Source organism: Curcuma longa, chromosome 18, assembly GCF_044706935.1.
Source record: "Curcuma longa cultivar G26 ecotype Majalengka, Jawa Barat chromosome 18, ITB_CL_G26_1.1, whole genome shotgun sequence".
NCBI lineage: Eukaryota > Viridiplantae > Streptophyta > Magnoliopsida > Zingiberales > Zingiberaceae > Curcuma > Curcuma longa.
The window spans coordinates 4660628-4684859 of record NC_133878.1 but is presented as its reverse complement, the minus strand read 5'-3'; the positions used below and the strand labels follow the sequence as shown (position 1 = coordinate 4684859).

General features: G+C 34.8%; 1 protein-coding gene across 1 annotated transcript in view; it reads right to left on the bottom strand.

Moving 5' to 3' along the window:
* Positions 1-23975, bottom strand: part of LOC141812249 (uncharacterized) — a 32051-nt gene extending 8076 nt beyond the window's left edge. Inside the window, exon 1 of the mRNA XM_074700306.1 lies at positions 23959-23975. The gene's annotated coding sequence lies outside the window, so the exon portion shown is untranslated. The remainder of the gene's footprint in view (positions 1-23958) is intronic.
* Positions 23976-24232: the final 257 nt, after the last annotated feature.

Genomic DNA, 24232 nt, shown 5'->3' with positions numbered 1-24232 from the left:
CAGGCATCAAATCACTCATAATGTCTCGTAACTTATCCTTGTGGTTCCTTGATTGCTCAGAGTTGTCTTCCTCACGGCTCATTGATTGCTCGATAACACTTGACATGACAATAACCTAGCTCTGATACCCCCTACCACATGCTAAATTCTTTAGATACTAGCACCATGTGGCACTTAGATGCTCTTCCTTGTATGATGCTAAGGAAGCCCTAACTCAAACAAGCAAAGAACTTAGAAAAGCTTAAGAGGAGCAAAGAACTTAGAAAAGCTCAAGAGGGAAAGCTATTGCTTAATGTTATGCTTTACAATACTTGATGATCAACCAATGAAGAGGGTTAGCCTATTTACATTGTTCAATCTAGGAATGAACGGTTAAGATCTAAGAAATCCTCAAGTGGAGAGTAAGTCTTCATAACATTCTTGAAGATATTTCTAAAGGAAATGCAGTTTGAATCCCTCTAGAACCTCTTGGAAATCACGGATTGTGACACTAGTCAAATAATAAGTTGATTACAACTCTTGAATTTTTAGAACTTTTCCAAAGAACTTGTAAAACCTTATTATTATTATTTTATTAGTTTAGCAAACTTGTACTATGTTTTTAGGAGACTTAAGGCTATCGTAGGTGAATACAAAAAAATTCCTTTTGTTTCATTAATTATAGTTCTTTATGAAAGAAAAATTAATCTCCACTACTACAAATACCCTTCTATGCTTCCACTTCTCGTACCTCGACCAGCCACTATTTTTGCATCCCAACCCACCCCCCCCCCCCCCCCCCCCCCCCCAAAAAAAAACAAATAATAATAATAATAAATAAATAAAATAAAAGAATCCAGCACTTCTCTGCCATTTTCCCTCCATCTCCCATTCATTTATCCTTTGATATTCCATTTCTATTGTTGAATCATACCCATCTAAGAAGCATAACTATAAAAAGCCAATTGGTTTGAAAACCAGGTGGAAGATATTAAAAATCTGCTTAAACCAGGAAGGAGGGTATTCAATGGCTTATGAACTTACTCAACCTTATATTGAGAACAAAAAAAAATATCTGATTAGTAGAAGGTAAGTGCTATAGTCTCCCAGTATAAAAACAAAAGAAGCGTACAAAATTATGAGAATTATAACAGCATTAAACTAATAAGTCATACTTTGAAATTTTAAAAAAGAGCGATAGAAAAAAAGACAAAGAAGACCATGGTGATCGAAAATCAATTTGGATTCATACTTTAAAAGCCGACAATAAAAGTTATACATCTTCTCAAACAACTAATTTAAAAATATCAAAAAACACGCAAGACTTACACAACATTCGTCAACATAGAAAAAATTTATGACGGAATCCTGAGAGATATGGATAATTCTAGAAAAGAAAAGTGTTACCGTAGAGTATTAAAATAATTGAGGATATATATGAGGATGCAATAACAACAAAATCTCCGGACGGATTAACTGAAGCTTCTCCTATAAAAATAGAATTACATCAAGGATCAACTTTAAATCTATCTTTTTACACTAATAATGAATGAACTCACTTGACACATCCAAAACATATTATAATACTGTTTATTTGCAAAGGTATCTTTTACACTAATCATGGATGGACTCATGGGACACATCCAAGATATATTATCATGGTGCATATTGTTTGTAAATGATATTATTTTGGTAGATGAGACACATAAAGGAGTAAATACTACATTTGAATCTTAACGGGAAACACTAAAAGTAAAATTTTTTAAAATTAATAAAGTAAAAATAAAATATATAGAATTTAAATTTAGCAATATTCAATTATTACGATAGGAGATGACAAGTTACGTATAACTGAGAGCTTTAAGTATTTACGATCACTTATGCAAAAGGATAGAAAGGTTCAAAAAGATGTTTTACATAAAATTCCAGTATAATAGTTGAAATGGAAAGCGTCAGATGTTCTTTGTAATCATAAAGTACCTTTAAAACGTAATAAAAAATTTTACAAAACATCAGTGAAACATGCATATTATATAGAATTAAATGTTAGACTATGACTCAAACACATGAATAGAAGATGCGAGTCACGGAGATGAGGTTGTTAAGGTGGATGTACGAATATACGATGATGAATAATAAGAAATGAGAACATTAAAGAGAAAGTCGAGTTGCACTAATTGAAAGAAAACTCTAAAAGACATGTTTAAAATTATACAAACATGTACTTAGACGACTAATAAATGCTTTAGTTAAGCAATGTGAAACTCTGACAAATATGCACATTAAACAAGGAAGAGGAAAATCAAAGAAGACTTCATTAACAATTAAACAAGATAAAATTTATTTAAATATAGATAGTGATATAGTAGAGAGATAGAGGTCAATGGCGCAAGAAGATTCACATAGTCGACATCACCTAATAGAATAAAGCTTAATTGTTATTGTGAGATATAACACAACATGCAAAAGTCGAAGAATGAAATTTTAATTTGTCAATCAAGTTCAAGTTCATGATTTTAGGAAGCATACGCAAACTACATAAAATTAACCAATTACATAGTACATATGAAATATAATGATATGCAATCAATTTAAAATACTAAACAACAATGATAGATAATAGTATTTGTCACTTGCAAAAGTTTAACACTCACAAGTGACAAGCTCCTTAATGTAGTAGCTTAGGATTTTAAGAAATTCTTAACTTTATATATAGATCACATGTCATATATGACCACTATGCAATACCCTTGAAAACCAGCCATATTGCTTGAGCAGGGTTTGTCTTTTCAAAATAAAAAAAATGAATTAATCAAAGGCATTTCTTGAATCACTAGTAGATATAAAAGATTATTTTAACAAGTACAACACCACCAACCACAAGGTACAAGTGATATTTGAAAAGATTATACTTATAATCACTAAATTTTCCTGACAAAGTATATAAATTAAATTAAAATGAATCGGGAACCCACTTAACAAATATTAGCTAAAAATGAGATGCAACCTTAAAGAAAATAGATCCTCATGCACTTTAACAATCAATTATACTAAATTAAAAAGTTTGAAACATCGCCACCACAAGGCCGCGACCTTACGACAAAAACCTTGTAATGAGGTCATGAGCTGGAGTTTGTGGCGTTGCCGCAAGTTAGCTGCTGGATGACAGATCATTGCCACGAGAGGATCCCTTTCCCTCCTATTTAGTGTTTCCATTCTTTTCTTTTCTTTCCTCCACCTTTCCTTGAGAGGAAAGGATATTTTTTCACTATAGATTCCTTTCCTTCCAAATGTGTATTGGAGTAGAGAGAGCATAAGGCTCTAAGAGAAGAGAGTACTTTAATTTTCAATTGCAAGATTCATGAACAAAGCTCTTCACAAGTTGAAAAATTAGAGGAAAAGAATGCTTCCTTCAAATTGTAAGTAGAGTAATTAAAGAAGTACATAGAGCAGTTTAAATCAGGATCCAAGTATACATATGATACTTAAGGATCAATATGTCGTCTATAATAAGAAGGATATATGCTACAAGCCTAAGTAAAAAAGTGTCTTATGTTTAATTAATTAGTAGAAAAACTTCTTATATGCCAAAATTCACTACTGTTTACTTCGATGTGCAAGTAAGAGAAAGGGATGGATCACACGAGAGTCGAGATACTTTTCTTTGTTTATCTATCAAAAACATAATAGGTGAACGAATTCCAAATCCGTCCATGGATTGATTTTGGTTCATTTTTTCATCCACCTAAAATTGGGTAGAATAAACTTTTTGCGCTATTTAAAAAAAGTCTCCCTATCTTTGATCCCGATCCCAGCCACCGCAAACTCTCACAATCGCAGTGACATCGCGACAGCAACACCGCGGTCGCAAGTTCACAACCTTGGGAGGTCATGGAGGCCTCGCGATGGTCAGGCCTGCCTCGTTAGGTCAGAAAAGGTTTAGCAAGGTCGTGAAGGCCTTGCAGCGATCACGCCCCGATCGACAAGCAGCCACTGCAGTAGGCCTTCCTCTCCTCAATTTTTCCCTCTTTTTTATTTCCTTTCTTTCTCTTTCTTTTGTTTCTTTATCAATGTTGCAAATCCACTAATGATTTTTCTTTTCCACTAAGAATCTATTGTCACCATTGATTTCTTTCCCACCATCCATCCACGAGGATACACTAAGCATAAGGGCATATCTAGGTGTAGAGTAGTTAAGGCTTGAGTTTCCAAACAATATTTACTTAATTCGGCAAGATCCAATGTCGTTTAGGTATCAAACGATTTAATTTTTCATTATCAATACGCAAAGGGATGAGCATGCAGATAGTTAATGGATAAAGAGTACTCAAGGCACATTCCTAGGGATGTTTCTTTTAAATACAAAAATAAGGGAACACTTTTATTGGGGACAATGATGAACTTAAGATAATCAATTCAAATAACCTAAAATTTCATTAAATTTTATTATTCATAAAATTCTACTAGTTAAAGGCATATAATTTAATTTATGTGTGATACCGAGTACAAGGTTGAATTTCACTCAACAAAGTGCTTGGTGAAGCATACTAAACCTTAAGTCATAAGAAGGATAATGTTTACACTTTGTCTTCTTTTTATTACTAATCTTGGTTGTGACATAGTAGATTAGGGAACACCAACAAGAGATTAATTGTCAAGGTTACATGAGGTATTTGGTAAAGGGCTTGTCAAAAATAAGTTACAACAAGAATAAGTTGTGTGATGCTTGTCAAAGAGAAAAGAAGTCAAATCATCACATAAAGGTAAATCCATTGTGAGTACAACACAACCCTTAGAATTATTGAATATTGAGTTATTTAAGAGTCTTGCATTTTCTCCCTTAGCAGTAATAGTTATTGCCTTGTTATTATAGATTATTATAGTTAATTTATTTGGGTTTGTTTTCTTAAACATAAGAATGAGTCTTTAGAAATTTTTATTAGTTTTTGAAAGAGAGCTGAAAATGAGAAGCGTCTAAAAATCTATTCAATCCATAGTGATCATGCAAGTGAGTTTCAGAACTTTGAATTTTAAACTTTTATAAGAACAATTGATCTGCACAAGTTTTGTTGTCCTAAGCACTATAACAAAATGATTTGTGGAAAGGAGGAATGGTGCACTTTAAGAGGTGACTAGATCGATATTAAATGAATATTTATTAACTAATTATTTTGTGGTGCAAACAATTAATATCATATATCATATGTAAAATAGGGTATATGGATTAGATGTTGGAAAAGTCACCTACAATTAAGTATTTTAGGGTATTTGTTGTAAGATATATATCTTCAATACAAAATATCTAACTTTTTAACTAAGGCCGATGAAGATATCCTAATTGTACCTTCTTCATCAAGTAGGGCTTATCAAGTTTACAACAAGAGGTCTACGAAGGTTTAGGAATCGTCTAATATTGTACTCGATGAGACTACTAATGGTATCCTACATAATCTCCCATTAATAAGGATATCAATAAAGAAATAAACAAGAAAGATGTCAATAAACCAATCTTGAAGATGGCATTGTCCAAGGGGAGTAAAAGATGATTCAAACAATGAAAACAAAAAGGATGAAAAGAATTTTGAGTGTGTAGGAGCACATTAATTGTCATCCAATGAAATAAGTAGTGGGATATTTCCCAATGAGCAAGGACTTGATCATTCTTTAAAAACCTAGGGAATCATTTTGCCTTGATACATAAATTGAGCCCAAAATCATACATGAAACATTGTTTAACCTGGATTGGGTGTTAGCTATACAAGAAGAATTGACTCAATTTCGTAGGGAACCAACTTTGAGTTTTAGTTTGAAGACACTAAGATAATATCATTATTAATACACGTTGGGTCTTTAAGAACAAGTTAGATGAAAAAAGAATGATCGATAGAAACAAGGCTAAATTAATAACCCGAAGTTTCAACTAAGTTAAGAGATTAATTATGATGAGAACTATGCACATATAGCTCATTTCGAATCAATTCTAATGCTTTTAGTATTTGTCATTCACAAGGGATTTAAACTTTATCCGATTGATGTTAAGTTGGCATTTCTAAACAGTTTTGTTAAAGAAGTTTATATAAAACAATCATCCAAGCTTGAACATTTAGATTACCCAAATCATATATTTAAAATTTTATATGGTTTAAAACAAGCACCTACAACTTGGTATGATAAATTGTCCACCTTTTAATCTCTAAGAGAGGATAAATAAATCCCACTTTTTCATAAAGTCACATGAAAATGATATTTTTATTATCCAAATTTACATAGATATCATTTTGGCATCTACCAAAAGGATTAAGTGTATTTATTACTCTTATGCAGAATAAGTTTGAGATGAGCCTCGTGGGCAAATTAAATTTCCTTTTAGGGTTTTAAATCAAACAAACTAAGGAAGAAATTCATATCCATCAAATCAAACACATCAAAAAAATCATTAACTAGTTTGGTATAAAAAGTGTAAGGAGTTGTCAACTCCAATGGTCACTTATATTAGGATGGATTGTGAGACAAAGGGTAAACAAGTGGATTTAAAACACTTTAAAAGTATAATTGGTAGCTTGCTTTACCACGGACATTTTGTTTGTGGTTGGTTTACATGCAAGATACCAATTTTGTACTAAGGAATCACATTTAGTTAATTATTGTGAGGTACATCAAAGCTACTCTTAATATATGTATTTGGTATCTAAGAACTAATGCATTAATTTTGGATGCTTACTCCGATTCTGACTATGCGGATTGCAAGTTGGATAAGAAGAGTACAAGTAGAAATGTCAATTTCTTAGGTCTTCTCTTGTAAGTTAGAGTAGCCAGAAGCAACATTGAGTTGCATTATCCACTACCAAGGTCGAGTATATGGTCATGAGTAGATGTGTGTGACAATTGCTTTGGATAATTTACACAACTATGAACTCAATTATAAAATGTTCAACTCTTATGTGATAATATGAGCACTATAAATTTAACTAAGAATTTGATGCACCACTGTAGGACAAAGCATACAAAGATAAATGTCATTCATTAAATCATGTGATAAGAGGAGATATAGTGTTTAATTATGTTGAATCCAAATCAAATTTTGTCGACCTCTTTACTAAATCTCTTCCCAAACTCAAATTTGGTACACTTCAAAGAAAACTTATATAGGCTTATACCTAATTCTTATATTAAGGAACAAAGAAATCAAGTGAGATGATAAGAAAATAAGTTTAGTTCTAAATGTTTATTATGATGCATTTAGTTGAGTCAAATGTAATCAAGATATATGAATATGCAGATGGCCAATCATGTGCAAGTCATGTCTGTTGATGCAAGGAACACTAGTCTGTTCTCAGAATTTCGATATTTGACAATACACCTAGATCTGGTCAGTTTTTAACCAAGAGTTGATCCAAACAGGATCTAATATTTGGATATGAGTGAAGTCTAATAAGTTAATTTGACTAGAAAACTAACGAGAAGTCCTAGTCAGTTGGACTGGACAAAAAGTCCTAATAGGTTAGACCGGATAAGAAGAAGTCCTAATTGAGGCTAGGCAGGGACAATCCTAATTGCGGCTAGGTAAAGGAAGACTTAATCTGGAGGATTGAGTAAGACCTGGTTTGGAGGATTGGGCGAGGAAAACCTAGACCTGGTTTGGAGAACCAGACAAGGAAGACCTGGTTGGAGGCTAGATAGAAAGTCCTGGTAAGTGAAGTTGAGCAAGGAAGTCTTAATTGAAAGTTAGGCAAGGTAAAGTCCAAGCAAGTCAAGGATAGATGTTTGACAGGTGAGAAGTCTACCTATGGAAGTGATTAGTCTTAACTGGATGTTAGGCAAGGGAAAGTCCAAACAAGTTACGGTTGACCAGATGTTTAGCAGATGGGAAGCCTACCTATAGAAGTGATTAATCCTAATGGGAAGTTAGGCACGAATAAATCTAGTAGGTTAGACCTGCAGGGTAAAGCTTAAGTAAGCCTAGTAAGTCAGACAGACTACAAGTAGGCTTAGATTCCTTATTTGTTTGTATGTTAATCTTGCAGGAACCAGGAGCTGAAAGCAAGACAGAGAAAAAGCATAAGAGGAACAAACCGACGCAGCCAAACCAAGCTCAGGATCAACTCAAGTCAAATCCGAGTTGATTGGATACGGGCGCTCGGATGTTACTCCAGACGCCTGAATCAAGAAGAATCAACCCTGATAAAGACCGAAGAGATCGGATCGGATTGAATCTAGACGCCCGGATAAAAATCCAAGCACCCGAAAGAGTCTATATAAGGGTCACAATGTGCACCACAACGGATATCTTCTCTACTCTTTCTTCATCTTGCGGTGTTGCTGAACACGAATGGAGCCAGGCTCGTACGGCCGTGGAAGTTCCAGGAGGAGTGCGCTGCGCTCAGAACTTCCAAATCAACCCAACGTGTTGTTCTTATTTTTATTTAAGTCTTACATTCTTGTATTTCATATTTCTATCATTGAATTGTAAGACAGATTTCTCCACCTCCGAACAAAAGTTCGAAAATGAGACCATTAATAGACGGACGTCATCCCATGCATAGGACGTACTAATCTTGAAAGATTAGGAACCAAGTAAATCCACGTGTCCCTGTGCTTGTGTTACTAATTCCGTTGCAAATGTATTTGATAAAAAGAACGAACGACGAGCGTTATTCACTCCCCCTCTAGCGCGCCCATCGATCTTATAATGTCCATATAACTCAATAATCATTATTGGAAATTCTCATATAAAATGTATTTCAAAATGTTTTTGAAAATGTTGGAAATATAAATTTTGTATTGAACACATAGTTTATATAAAATTGGGTTAAAACATTAAGATTTTTAAATACATTCCAATTTTCTGTCATTTTTCAAAAATACAATGATTTTTTATAATAACCTTTTTTTTTCCTTGACATATATTAATAACAAATGTGTATGTCAATTTTTGCAATTTTTAGACACTTGTATAATTATGTAGAATTTTTAAAATTTTAGCTGATACACGATAGGACTTAGTGGACTGAATCAAAAATACAAATTGATTGATTGCACGTGGAGTCGAAGGACTAGTTATTTAGTAGAATGGATCATGTCTAAAAGTTTGAATAGTTTCAATTTCAATTTCAATAGAATTTTAAAGTTCATTCACCCCTAAACCTCTTGAGCAATTGGATGATTGTTACAACACCTAAATTTAGGAGGTATTGTTACTGCAAATCTATTAATTAAGAGAGAGAAATTGAACTCTTAATGAAAAAGGAGAAAGTGAGATTGAAGTCATTAAATTAATGTTAGAATGAATTTTTTTATAAACTTTAAATTGTTTTTGACATAGTTGAAGAGGGAGAAATGAGAGGTTTAAATTAGAAGCTATGAGGAAAGTTAAAATTAACTTATGAAAGGGGAGTTGATTGAAAATTAGAACTTTCTTAACTTGAAGATTCACTTAAAATATGATTTGGAACTACCTAACTTATGTGGACATCAAAAAAGAAAAAAAATTGTTAGTAAATTCATGCTCTTAAACATGTAGTTTTATGTTTGGATAAAAGTTTAAATTAGAATATATTGTGATTGTTGATATTGTGTATTAAGTTTGCAAGTGGAGATTATTTGACATTGAGATTTCAGGTGTAATGAAAGAAGTCCAAGTGGGTAGAAGTCGACTGGACACTTAACGATCAGAGAAGTTAAAATAGGTTTAGTACCGGATACTTGACAAGTGGAAAACTTAGACAACTCAAGGGTGATTAGAGACTTAGCAGATCAAAGTTCTAGCAAATCAAGGTCAAGAAAGTCCTGGAGGAGGCAAGGCCTCTTAGCATGGAAGACCTGGGAGCAAATTTTCTTAGAACATGAAGTCTCAAAAGTGTGATCTCTTAGCTAGTAACTTCTAGTGAAGTTGAGAGTCGAGTATACTTATATAAAAGTTGTTTAAAGAGTTACAGGTGAGACTAAACTTTAGTGGGAACTCAACCTTAAAAATAATATGAGCCAAGTATCCTTGGTTAAAACAGAAGGTGATTTAAGTCAACTCGTCAATCAACTCAGGTTAAAACAGAAAGATACTCATTGGTTAGTCGACTAGGCAATATCCTAAGGCAAAGTTAGTTGACTAGTGATTAAATCTAGTCAATAAGCCAACGAAACACCTGAAAAAAAGTCATCGATCTAATATGAACACGTTGCAACCATCAAATAACCTAGAAGATATGACACTTAAGTCGAATAATGTCAATTTCAACTGAAGTATTAGGCAAGTTAAATGACTCTAAATATACAACTCTTCTTGGGCATAACCAAGTCATACCCCAAACTCATTTAGTAAGTTCCTCTCACCAAGAGTCGAAAGTCAATAAATGTTCAAGGATATAAATATGAATACATGCATTTGTATCTTTATAAATATTTGATCTATGTTTATATGTTTATTATCAAAAAGGCATCTATTTCCTAGCCATCCATATATAGTGAACCATACAAGACATGACTCTAATATACATCTCTCTTGGGCATAACCAAGTCACACCAAACTCTAAACATTTAGTAAGTTCCTCTCACCAAGAGTCAAAAGTGAGTAAATGTTCAAGGATATGAATACATGTATTTGTATCTTTATAAATATTTGATCTATGTTTATACATTTATTATCAAAAAGGCATCTATTTCCTAGCCATCCATATATAGTGAACCATACAAGACATGACGAAGTACCCTACCTTGGTCTGCTTGTGAACTCGTATCATTCGACAGTATATGTTCATTTCTTGTTGCATTCCAAGCCAAGCCCGGACCTTCCACCACGACATACCGCTTATAGGACACCAAAAAAATATGTGTTCCAACATTTTCTCCACAACTCCGCACAACACACAAGCCTTGCCATGCATGTACTATTGCCAATCATGTGTCAACAGCCTCCCATGCATGAGATCATATTGTAAACGCATGTATGGGTTGAACATACAACTACCATATTATGTTGGCCAATGCATTCTTGGTTCCTTGCTTTCAAAAAAATATCATATACCCCTTATCAGATTATGCAAACCATCTTCTAAGGCGATCCAATGCAACGAAGTATTTCATCTCGGATTAATAACTTTTTAAATAGCAAAGAATCTTCATGTTTTACCATCCAGGTCTATATATCCATTCGACTCAAATATACACGGTAAAACTATTTGATCTAGAGGGTGTCTTGCTTTTCTTGTATAAGACCCAAGAGAGCGACATGTTGTTCCATATCCATAGGTCCCTTAAGCCATATCCCCTTCATCCTTCGGTGAGCAAACGTCAACCGAAGATATAAGTGGGTGTTTTGTCTAGGCAAATGACTTGTATAGTGAATAGATCTTATCATGATACCATATAAGATCGATAGAATGGATAACAAAAAAAACTCCACTCCACTCGTAATACTGATCTGATTAACTCCATCTTTCCTACATATGATAGGGCATGCCACGGTGATGAATTAATCTTACCAATAACTGCATCAATTAGAACCCCATAATTTGAATTTTGTAATTTTTTTAGGCTAGGGGTATTCTCAAGTACTGGAATGGAAGCAAACCTTATTGAAAACCAGAGACCTTAAGCAAACTATGCTTCATATGCTCGTCCAATCCAGCCATGTATATTCTAGACTTCTGCTAGTTGACACACAATCCTGAATGAACTAATCAAATGTCTTCTAAATGTCTACCTTGAGAATGCATCTTGGAGATATTCACTTTCGAGCATACTTAACAGTTTGTGTCAAGTGGGCATTCTCAATCATAGACTGACCCCAAACAAATGCCATCTAGACCAAGTCCAATATGCTACCTACAAGATCTGCTAGCCTCCATGCGAGCACCTTGGCAATAATATTATAAACCTATAATCTGTTACCCTTTGTAGAATCAGCTAATTTTGGCACAAGCACAACAAGGGTGTCATTCCATTACTTCAACAACCACCCTGAAGAGAAGAATTCTGTAAATACTATGATAAAGTCTTTGTCAACCATCAACCATGCGTGTTCATAGAACTTGGCCCGACAGCCTTTATCATCCGATCCCAGTGCCTTTTCATCTCCAATACTAAATAATGCATGTTGGATCTCTTAGCTAAAGTTTTGTTAATTGTTGTCCTTGTTCTTGTTAGACTAGTGGTCCATAACTAAATAGATCTACCATTTAACTCTATTTTTGGAGATGAGGTGCCCAACAGCTTCTAAAAGTGTTCAACAAACTCTAATGCTACTTCCGGGATGCTAGCGGGACTTTCTCTTGACTCCTGATTTAGTGCCACAATTGTACTTCTTTTGTTGTCTCGTTTCACCACACCATGAAAAAAATTTGTATTTTGGTCATTATTCCTTAGGGAGGTGCATTTGGTTTGTTGCAAATAAAATATCTGCTCTGCTTCAACTAACTAGATGCCTTATGCAAGATACTTTGATATTTTGTTCCCATGATACATGTGCCTAGTGCAACCTTCTAGGCTTCCTCCAATTCGTATTTGACGCTCTTAGCTTTTTCCGATATATGCTCATAATAATGTTTATTCAGGATCTATAACAGGCTCTTGAGTCAAATCATCTTATGTTTCAAAATGTACTGAGTTGTTCCTACCAGTTGTTCGGCCTAGGCATCCTCCACAATATGCACGAAATCCTCATACAACATCCACATGTTGTAGAATTTGAATGGTGTGGCCACCCGTTGCTTGTCTATGAGAATGGAGACCACACAAGAAGAATGATCGGATATACATCCCGGAAGAAAGACTTGTGTATCCACAAAAGTCAGCTTCTAGCCATTCGTTGTTTATCATTACACTGTCCAACTTGCAAATATCGAACAATTAGTCCAAGTGAATCGACAACCCATCGAGTGTAAATCCACTGGAGTAGTATGAGATGTAAAATCTATAAAGTCATGTGTATCATAATTGGTAAGTGGGTGGTCACCCTTTTTGTCCTCTATAGTCAACATTACATTGAAATCCCCTATAACCAATCAAGATTCGCTCCAATGAGGTTGTCACTTGATAACGGAATGCAACTCATACATAAAGGTGATCTATGTTGTGTTGTTTAGTTGGAGACACATGTGACACGACAATGGATTATATGCTCCCCTGTGTCTAGGATGTCCACAATCACCATACGATTGTCCCATAATAGAAATATTCATTCCCATGAAGAGAATTCCAAGTTATGAGCTATCTTCATATGTAGAAACCTATCCTCATCATCTTCTGCAATGTTGCCTAAGACAAATATAGTTTCCAACAGCCCAATGATACTAATACCATGTTTTTGAAGGAAGTGTTGCAACCCTTCTGTTTAAGGGATTTGTTAAGGCCCTTTATATTCCATGATGCAATCTTTATTGAGAGGGGGCAGACATATAGGCCTACCCAACCACGACCACCTTAGTAGACATAAGAACTACTTCGGTTCCCAATATCCCTTGACTCTTAGGAACAAACTCAATTGCCTTAAAATCCATGTTAACATCTATTTGGATGCTCATCTGGAAAGAGAAGGTAGATCCACTCCGTATTTGTTGGCATCTTTTTCAGAACCCCATACATTCTTTGTTCTATTTGCTCTGAGTTGGAGACCAATCCCTTTTGTGTTGCTACCATTGCCCGAGTCCGTATCTGTGTCCCAATAGACACAATTACAAATATTTAGATATAGTCTGTTGGTTGTCATATCCTTTGCCTGCTTTAGTTGGCCTACAACATTGTTGGGAGATCTAATTGTGTAGCAACAACATAAACCCACCCATAAGCTCCATGGATCCCAAAATCAGCCATTTCATGTTATCTTATGTGTTTGTTATGCTACATTTCCTCCTTGATTCCTCATTGTTGGATTAGAACTTCTAGAGATTTGTCTGGTTAGTTTGTTTCCCTCAACCATCTAGGGAACTCCTCCTGCCGTGATCTTACATGAAGTAGTTTGGTGCCCCATTTGTTTGTAGCCATCACAATACTTCAGAGTGTATTCAAATATAATCTCTAAGTCTACTTCTACCCCTTGTCGGTAAAATAATTGGGAAGCTTCATGCTAAGGATTTGGATGCATCAACTTCCACCAAAAGTCTGGCATACATGATTTTGCCTCTGTTATGAGTTAATTGATGTGAATATAGAGGCTTACCTATGCATGCAGCTATCATACTCAATGCCTTGCTAGTCCAACAACCCATTGGTAATCCATGGATTTGGATCGATACTGGTGTATCCGGCATAACTCTTCCTCCTAGAATAAGGAGCTTGGCATGATCTTAAGGTAAATGGGACAACCATATACAACATAAGGACTCATTTAGGACTCTGTCTTTTGCTTCTTCAATTTCAAACTTGAAGATGATCCATTTACTCTTGTGGGTTGGGAACCTATATGGCACTCTTCGCCTGCTGGTCATATCTCGAAGGGTTTTCCATCCTAGGAATTTCTCCATGAATCGGGCCCAGTGAGTTTTCCACAGTATCAATGTCTTCAAAACAGAGTCACTCCCATCTGTGGTGCTCATCACCGGACCAATGGCTAGGGTGTTCGCTACAGGCGATGCCCTTACGCACAAGTTGTTCATGGCAGTTGTCTCTATATTTGGCTCTGGGTCTTTCTCAATGGGATCTCCATTGGAGAGTTGATCTCCTACAACTAGATTACCACTGGCTCAATGTTTTGTAGCAATTGTCACACTATCTTCAAATTCTCCATCCTGGGTAGGTTGTTGGCAGTTAATTGCAACCTTAGAAGTTTTCCCCCTTAGCACCAAAGAGGTAGGAGGTTTCTTTGTTATTTTTCATGTAATATCGTTGTGAATTTGAGCAGTAATTCCAAATTTTCAAATGTAAATCCCACCGCACACTTCCCCACCCCCAAGCCAAGTGTTTGATTGTGTCTCTATACCACAGTTTGAAATTTTGAATTTCAAATTCCACCACCCAATCCAACCATCTATGTTCGCCTTCCATTGACCTCAAGGGCCTTTGGGCAATAGTCAAATGCGCTTAAGCTTCCTTGGAGGTGGTCATCCCTGTCGGCAGTGCTAATCACTGTCGTGGTCATATCACCTAAATTTTTCCCTATTGCAAACAAAGCAGACTAAGATTCTCCTCTATTTTGATCTGAGTGCACAAATCCTGATCGCTTGTTCGTCATCATCACTGCGATCTTCACCCAAGGGAGTGTGGGATACTATAAGTGTGTTTTACAGCCCAAGAGGGTATGGGTATTAAGATATGGAGTATCTTCTCCTCGAGTTGCCACCTGAGCACAATCCGAGTGGGCAATCTCCAAACAAGATCTACCAACACGGCCAGTTCACATGCCCAATCAACAACACCTTCAAAGGGGGGAGGTAGGATCTCTTCCACCACCAGGAGATTAGCAGCAACTTACCCTCCAGAATTGATGCCCGCCTCCAAAATTGATGTCCACCTCCAATTTTCCACTTGAGGAAATAGAAGTGTACTTCACAGGGAGTTTGCTTGCAACTAAAACATCCCTCTAGTCTCTTTTCAGTCGCCTTCTAGTGGGAAGGGAGAGCTTGTCTCTCTAAACGGAGAGTGACCGACTACCGAGAGCTCTTTCTTGATTGAATGACTCTTTTTTATTAGGAAAAAAGTATGAGTCCTTACTATCATTCCTACTTTACTAAAACCTAAAAAAGATTAAATCTTAGAGAAAGTGTATCGATAATGTGTCATTAATAGAATCACAATATAGGTTAATTATACCTAAACTTGAGGACATGCTTAATTTGATGGCAAGTATTGATGGCAGGAGATGTTACAATTGAAGATGAGTGGAAAACTAATTTTAAGAGATAAAATAGATTGTGTAAAGGTCTAATCAGCCCCTTGGGCTTTTGAAGGGCTCAAGTATTTCATGAGGATAATAACCAAGTCTTGAAATCCTTGATGGGAAAATTCCTCATAGTTTATTTTGATGACATTTTGATCTCCAGTGAAATCCATGATACCCACGAAAACATATTCGTCTCATCCTTAGTACCCTTGAGATGAGAAAGTTATTTGTCAATCTAAAGAAGTAGCCCTTACAACCTCAAGTTCTCTTCTTTGGGTTTATCATCTCCATAGAGATCTTCATAGAGGGCATTTTAATAGACCCAAAGAAAATTAAGGTAATCAAGAACTAGCTCATACCGTTCAAGAGGCTTTAAGCTTACACGATTTTGCAACCTTTTATAGGCACTTAATTAAGGACTTTAGTGTCATTATAGCTCCCAAAACAAATTGCCTTAAGAAAGGGGAGTTTTAGTGATCTAAATCTACCTCTATCATCTTTTGAGAGATTAAAAAAGGAATATTAAGGCCCCCTATCCTTACACATTCTTTCCAAATCATTTCAAGTTTCTTGCGATATGTCTAGACAGGAATAAGAGGAGCATTGAGCCAAGAAGAGCATTTGATTGTACTTTAGCAAAAAATGCAATGAAACCAGACAACAATGATATTTGTAAGACCATAAAGAGATTATATGCTATTATTTAGATCATTAAACATTAGCATTACTATCTATTGTCCCATTAGTTCATCCTCCACTCTAACTATAAAGTACTAAGTTTCTTTCAGTCTCATAAAAACTAAGTGATACTTTTGTCCTAAACATCGACCTGCTTGAATAACAAATTTGCTGGAGCATTGAGTCGTGTTGTGGCTACAATATACACCATGTACACAACTTCGATAAGAATCGACCAACCTAAGGATAAATATGTTTCCTGTCTTAACTTTAGGATAACCTATTGAGATGTTTGATATGGGGATTATGACGATTTGGTGTATAATAAGAGACGATTAAATAAAGTATTAATTCATGTATTCCTACGACTTCATTTAGAGACATACTTTTAAAGAAGCACACATAGATGGTCTAGCTGGACATTTTAGAAAGGACAAGATTGTCACCTTTTGTTTTGTGTTGATTTTACTAATCCTCACTGTGAGAAATGTTTTCCGGATTAAATTGCAATGTCACACATATCAGACAACTAGGTGAACTAGGCAACATGCAAGCCGTTATGTCTTTATCAATAGTAAACCGATTTTCAAAAATGACGCATTTTATTCCGTGTAATAATATGGACAATATATCACAATAGCTAAATTGTTCTTTAGAAAGATTGTTAGAATGCATAGATTGTTGACATGCATAGGTTGCCTACATTATAGGGACATAAAGTTTAGCTACTCTGGAAACCCTTTGAAAGTTATCTAAGCCTCAAATTAAAGTTTTCATTAACCACAACCTTGGAAACTTGCTTAAGTGTTCATCTAGTGTGAAAATTATATTTATGATTCTTTTTTGCTGCTTGTCAAATTTATTTACAACAATTTAATAAACAAGTTGCCTAGTTGTGTAGTTTATTGGAAATCATGTATGGGTTAGAAGCTCATTAACCTTTTGGTTTTGATTTGATTTTTTTTCACATGCCACTTGTCGTTTATGTAAATCAACTAAGAGTTTTACTAAGCATATTAGAGATATTTATGTTGATGTCAAGGGAAAGATCAGTAATAAAGCTTATAAAATTCAAAATTATATACAACATAAATTAAAGAAGTATAATGTAGGACACTATATGTTTGTCCACACTTGCCCTAATATTTTTTTCAAAATCTCCTTTAAGAAACTTCATGCTCACTCTCATAGGTCCTTTTAAATTGTGAGAAAGATTCATTCTAATGCATATGTTTGTTATTGAACTATTAATTTGGAAGTATAATTTTTAATATTAAGACAACAATGATAAGCTTGATTAGGAAAGTCTCATCTCCACATTCGATAAAGTCAAACTCTAAGAATATTATGCTTTAAGAATATTACTTAAGAATTCTATGCTCTCAATAATTATATCAATAATATCATTAATTATATCTTCTTTAAGAATACTATGCTGAAATTAATATTAATAATTTAAATATTATTAAGTTATTTTTACAATATTGCTTAAGGTTTGAAATTTTGTTACGAGTTGGAGCCTTGATAAGTGACCGAAATGAAACTATTTTTTTAGTGTGCCCTCCATGTTTGCACGTGATGCAGTGACACCAAAGAAGAAGAAGACAAAGGGCTAGAGAAGAAGGGCAAGCAACAACAATAGCGGATGAAGATGCGGAACAACAGTCATGGAAGAAGGGTACTAGGAAACAAAAAATTTCGAGTCTAATGGTCTCATCTACGGATCAGTGAGCAACAGAGCAACACAGAGGCAGCAACTCCTATGTGCAGCAGTATGCAGCATCGAGGACAGAGCAAAAGGAGGTTGTGAACCACTCCGCAATATTGTGTGATGTCTGGAACCCTCACATGAATGTTGTGACACTCAAAACCCTCGCACTAACATTGTGACGCTTGAAACCCTCATACAAGCATTTCACAATACTCGAAACCCTCACACAATCCTCGTCGACATCATGGAGCACTCGCTCAATCTTTATCGACATCATGGAGACCCTCACATGACCTTCGCCCATGGGCATAGCTATGTTGTGTCGTGAGGTTAATCCGTGTATTGGTCGGCAAATGGAATGGTAATTTCAATTTGTCCCGACTAGCAAGAAACGGTATTTAAAACCATGATATAACTTATTATGATTCTCCATGCCTTATGTATTTATCTGATTAAGTTGCTTTCATTTATATCCTCCTCATTACCTTTGACATGATGACATAATCTTAATACATATGATTCACTAAAACATTACCATTCCATGATAGCGTGAATTGGAATAATCATCCTTCAAAGAAATCAACCCCACTCTATTTCTCATCACCTAAAATGAAAGCCCCAAAAGTTAGGAGAACAACATGAAAGTCAAAAGGGCGGATAGGTCAAGAAGGAATATGTGATTATTATATTTTAATAATTAAGATTTAATATATCTTCTTAATTTTCATTCACTATATGATTACAAACATGTAGGGTTTTAATGTTGGGTTAACATCTTTAAAAATGGAAAAAGAAAGATGAAATTTCAAAGGCAAGAAACAATTTAAGTTGCATTAACTTATGAAGTTAAATTAGCTTAGAAATTATGAAGAAACTTTTACATATTTGATATGATAACCTAAGGTATTTATTTTCTTAACACTTCCGATTTAGTGAAGGATAATTTCAACATTGTGAAGATATTTCAAAATTTTTCTTATGTTTTACATTAAAAAAATTTAATTTATTTTTTCATTTTTAATGGATCCCATAGATCCTACAAGTTTAGCAATGCTTAGGCTTTTTCATTGTCAAGTACCAACATTAATCCTAATTCCATGAACTATAAATTTTTGTATAGTTTTCAAATACGTTTAGATATATCCGAAATGACTATAGTATATGGGTACTCACAAGTACACAATGCTAAGCAAACTTAAATTTAGGTACCAAACCCTGACTTATATCGGTTTAGAGTACTCACAAGTACACAATGCTAAGCAAACTTAAATTTAGGTATCAAACCCTGACTTATATAGGTTTAGGGTACCCAAAGGTACAGGTAGATACCGTCTTAGAGTCACTAGACTGCCTGGATACTAATAGATAGTTGATAAATTTTGGAAAATTTTCAAAAATCCTATAAAACCTAATTATTATCTAGTTCTCGCAAACCTAATAATGATTGGACCATGTTTTTAGGAGACGAGCTATTGTTGAGTATATACAAGAGATCTTATCAACCTCTCCTTTCATGAAGTCTGGTTTCCATTTTCTCTTTTGAGTGTCTCATGGAACATGAATTACGAAGTTGCAATCGGATAAAACTCTTCAAGAGGCTAAGAGATATACATAGGGTTTCACCATGATATGCAATAGTTTCAAGGAATGACCATCTTAGGTTCTAATCAGCCTTATACTCTTTTAACACTCATCCTGAAGCAAAACATTCATTCTACTTCAAGCACACTTCAAACCTCAAAAACCTTGTTTTGCAAACCTCCAAGGATTAAAGAGAAATGATTTAAGAATCCAAAAAGTCTAGTATGTCAGCAATTCAATTACTTAACTGAGATAAGAAATTTTTAATCACTCTACAGGTTGTTTTTCTGTTTCCAGAGTCTCATGGAACATGAACAGAATATTGCAAATCGATAAAATTCTTCAAGAGGCTAAAAGATATATAGGGTTTCACCAAGCAACAGTTACAAGATTTGGCTATCTAAGAGTGCAATCAGCCTTCTACTCCAAAACACCCATGAGAGAAGCAAAACATTAATTCTACTTCAAGCACACTTCAAACCTCAAAAAGCTTCGTTTAGCAAACCTGATTAAAGAGACATGATTTAAGAATTCAACAAGCCTATTATGTTTACATTTCAAATTCTTTAAATGAGATAAGAATATTGCAAAGTTTAACAAATCAGAGAACTATATAAATTCGTGGGCAATAAGCAGTACTTTTGATGCCCAAGATACTATATATCCTAGAAAGTACCAATTTTTTGCTTGAATACTTGAGTTTTCAAGTATAGTATGCCATGGAATGTTCCACTTGACTTGATATACCACCATTACTGTAGGTTATAGCATCACAAGCTACTTGATAGAAACCTTGCAAAATGGCCCTTCCATCATCCTCAATTTTGATGACTAATAAAAAGGAATTTCAGTCACATCGGTGAGAAGAGCTAGAAGCCTAAAGTATTTTTTTTTAAATGAATAACTACCTAAATCAACCCAATATCTTTGTTTTTCTCTCAGAGTTCCACCAACCATCAAGCTTCAATTATGCAATTCAATAAAAAATAAGAAATATTCAGTCACATAGTCGACTCAACCAAATTTGTCTCATATGTTGCATGCCGGATCAAAAAAGATTCTTCACCATGTGCCCCATGAAAGATTATACAAAAAAATGCTAAATGTAAAGTATAATGTATTATGATAGTAATTCAATTAGCCATAATCATGAATAATGTGTCGTGGTGAATCTAAATGCAGGCATGATGATAATTGTGTTCTGCAAAATTCAATCTAGATTACAGTAGAAGTATAACCACCAATCTCCTTCAAATATCAGCCGCGCCTTGGAAAGAGAAATGTAATTAGCACTTAGCAGCAACTAATCTACAGGATTAAGATTTCTTGGACTAAAGGATCAAAAAAGGAAAATCCAACAGTAGAAGCTCTGCTACCATTATATGTAAGATAACAAGGGACAGATAAAGAGAGTAGAAAAGTACAAAAGACAAAGATGGATAATTCATATCAGAAGTCGATGAAACATACAGTAGTAGAGAAGTACAGAAGACAAAGATGTGTTGGAATGTATACTAGAATCCTAACTATGTAAATAAACATTCTGAAATGAGAATCACATTTGGTCAATATTTTGCAGTGTCCATTTAATCTATACTGTAGATTAACATGGTGTGCGGAGTCACACACAGAAGACCATGTTATCAGTCCCTTATAGATTATAAACAGTGTTCACAACCAAGATGGATTGGACAAACCATCGGAGTAGTTGTAGTGTAATTTGGTTTTAGTCTGTCTTGACTATAGAATTACACTAGTACACTAAGTGTGTATTGAGCAGGACCATCTGAGGATTGTTCGATTTATACTGACTATATAATCGAACTAAACCTTTGTTACTATAGATGTACATGCTCTTAATCCCGATATAATAACAAACACGTGTGCTTAATATGTACTTCTTTAATTCATCAAAGGGTGAGGTCTAGATCGATAGATCAATAGGCCCGATGAGTTGGGAAGTAGTATTATGTACATGGTGTGTTGTTGATTATAGAAGGAAACTGTGTCCTATAATCTAGGCTGATGATGTCCCCTTGAGGAGCTCATAAGTATTATCATGTAAACCCTGCAGGTGGACCTTGTCCGCATGTAATAAGGTTGAGTGGTACTACTCTTAGATTAGATGCCGATTAAATACGAGTTGTCAGTAACTCATTTTAATTAACGGACATACGATATCTTAAACACAGGGAGACTAATGTACTGATAGTAAAAAGGAGCTCATATTGTAATACGGGATTGGTGCGGTAGTTCGATAATAACTCTTTAGTGGTGTGAGTTATTATTGATGAACTAAGGTTGTATGTTCGGGGCGAACACGGGAAGCCTTAGCTCATCAGAAGGTCAAAACCAATTCCTCCTCTAGGTCCCTGTTGTAGCCTCTGGGAATCCTCAAGTCCATCGTGGAAGAATTCGTGAAGAAACTAGTCTTTCGAACCAATACAAGGAGTGTAATCGATCAGGTGATCGATTACACACCTTGGTAATCGATCACCTGATCGATTACCAGAGTTTTTCATACGAAGGCAGGTAATCGATCAGGTGATCGATTACCAAGCCTGGTAATCGATCACCTGATCGATTACCAGTGTTAATGAGAAAAAGTTATGTGAGTTAATCGATTCCTTGATCGATTAAAGGTCGCGGGTTCGAATAGGAAACTTCCGAAATCATTCCAAAAATCTCCGATTTGATTGAATCAAATCATACCATATTTGTAGATCAATCATACCATGTTTATGGCTCAAATTATACCATAAATAAAGGATGGCTAGGCTATAAAAAGAGGAGCTTGCCAAGGGTTGTGCTCACGGTAGAAATTAGCTTGTGGTGGCCGAATCTTTTCGGCAGCCAACTCCTCTTCTTCCTCTTCCTTCTCACAACGAGAAGGAGCTTGCTAGCCATCGGAGGGAGAATTCTTGGTGGAGAAGATTCTCGAAGGATCGTTGCCCACACAACGTTCGAGAAGAGGAGAGGAATACAGCAGAAGATCAAGAGGTCTTCGGGTACAAACTTCGTCCTTCCGAACCGTCAGAAGAAAGGTATAATTTAATATTTTCCGCTTCAATTAAATTATTCCTTTTATATTGGATCCTGTAAACCAAACACAAGAGCCCAATGATCTAAACGAGTCGATCAAACTTCGTTTGATCGACTATGAGGGCAACTTGAGATCGTTTCGAGAAAATTTTTGTTCTGCAAGAATTTACCGGAACGGTTTTTCAAGACTTTCCCATCAAGATGGATATCATATCAGAAGTCAATGAAACATACAGTAAGAGAACAGATCTACAAGGGATGTGATTTCTTGGTGAAACCAGTTGGTGCTCCCTTGTAGTAGAGAGTCAGCCTATTGGAGACTTTAAAGGCGATAATTCATTCCAAAAGCTTATTACTAGACACTTTACTCCTAGCTAGGAGATGATATTTGATAATCCTAAAAGCCTACTAGAATCACTTAAATTGCCATTAGTTTAGCAATTTTTTTAGTAAAAGCCAGTACGTGATTTGAATTTAAAATAGTACTTTCCAATATAGTTTGTACGAGGGGCACTTTAGTTACATATGGTAACATGCAATAGTTCTAACAAGTGGTCATCTAGGCAGATCAAGCAAAACAAGCAACCCACCTAGACAGCCTAGGCAAACCAACTAGACAGACTAAGAAGTCCAAGTAGGTACGCTAAGTAGGTTCATTACAAAAATAATTTATTTATCTAATTAGTTCACTTGAATAAATCCCTAAGTAGCAAACCCTACTACATCCCTCCCACTTTATTGTGTTATATGGTAATCTAATTGTGTTACGTGTTTTCTTTTGTTCCAATGTGAAATATGATGTATTTTATTCTTATTTTGTATTTAGTTATTAAATATCATTTACAATTGTAAATTTATTTTGATTAATTATGATAATGTACGCAATATTTTTAATGTTGCCTTGTACAACTACGTAGATAATATTGTAGACATGTCAAAGTCTTGCACATACAAGCATTGTCACTATAATACATGTTGAATTTATGCCCTCGCTATATTTACAAGTTTAAAACCACAAATGTGTGAAAAGCATTGAGATTATTGTATATAAAAATAATAAAATGAAAAAAATAATTCAATAGAGTTCTTGTAGATATTTGTATATCATTTTTTTGGTTGCTCATCTTTATTTTATGTTAAAATTATTATTAATACTAACCTCCTAGGCCCTTGCCTTGGCACTATGAAGTGACTCAACCACCTATCTCCAGAAAATGCTATATATAGTAAATTCAATAGTTAGAAGAGGTCAATCTTCTAGAATAGAAGATGTAATCTGTAGATAGACCAAAAAACTTATTAATTAATGCAATAAAAATAATTTAATTAATTTAAATATTACTAGTAATATAGCTTAACGTAGAGCTTAATAAAGGGATAAGACTCATGCACTTGATCCCAAAAAGCTGAGAGATATAATAGCTTAAAATAAT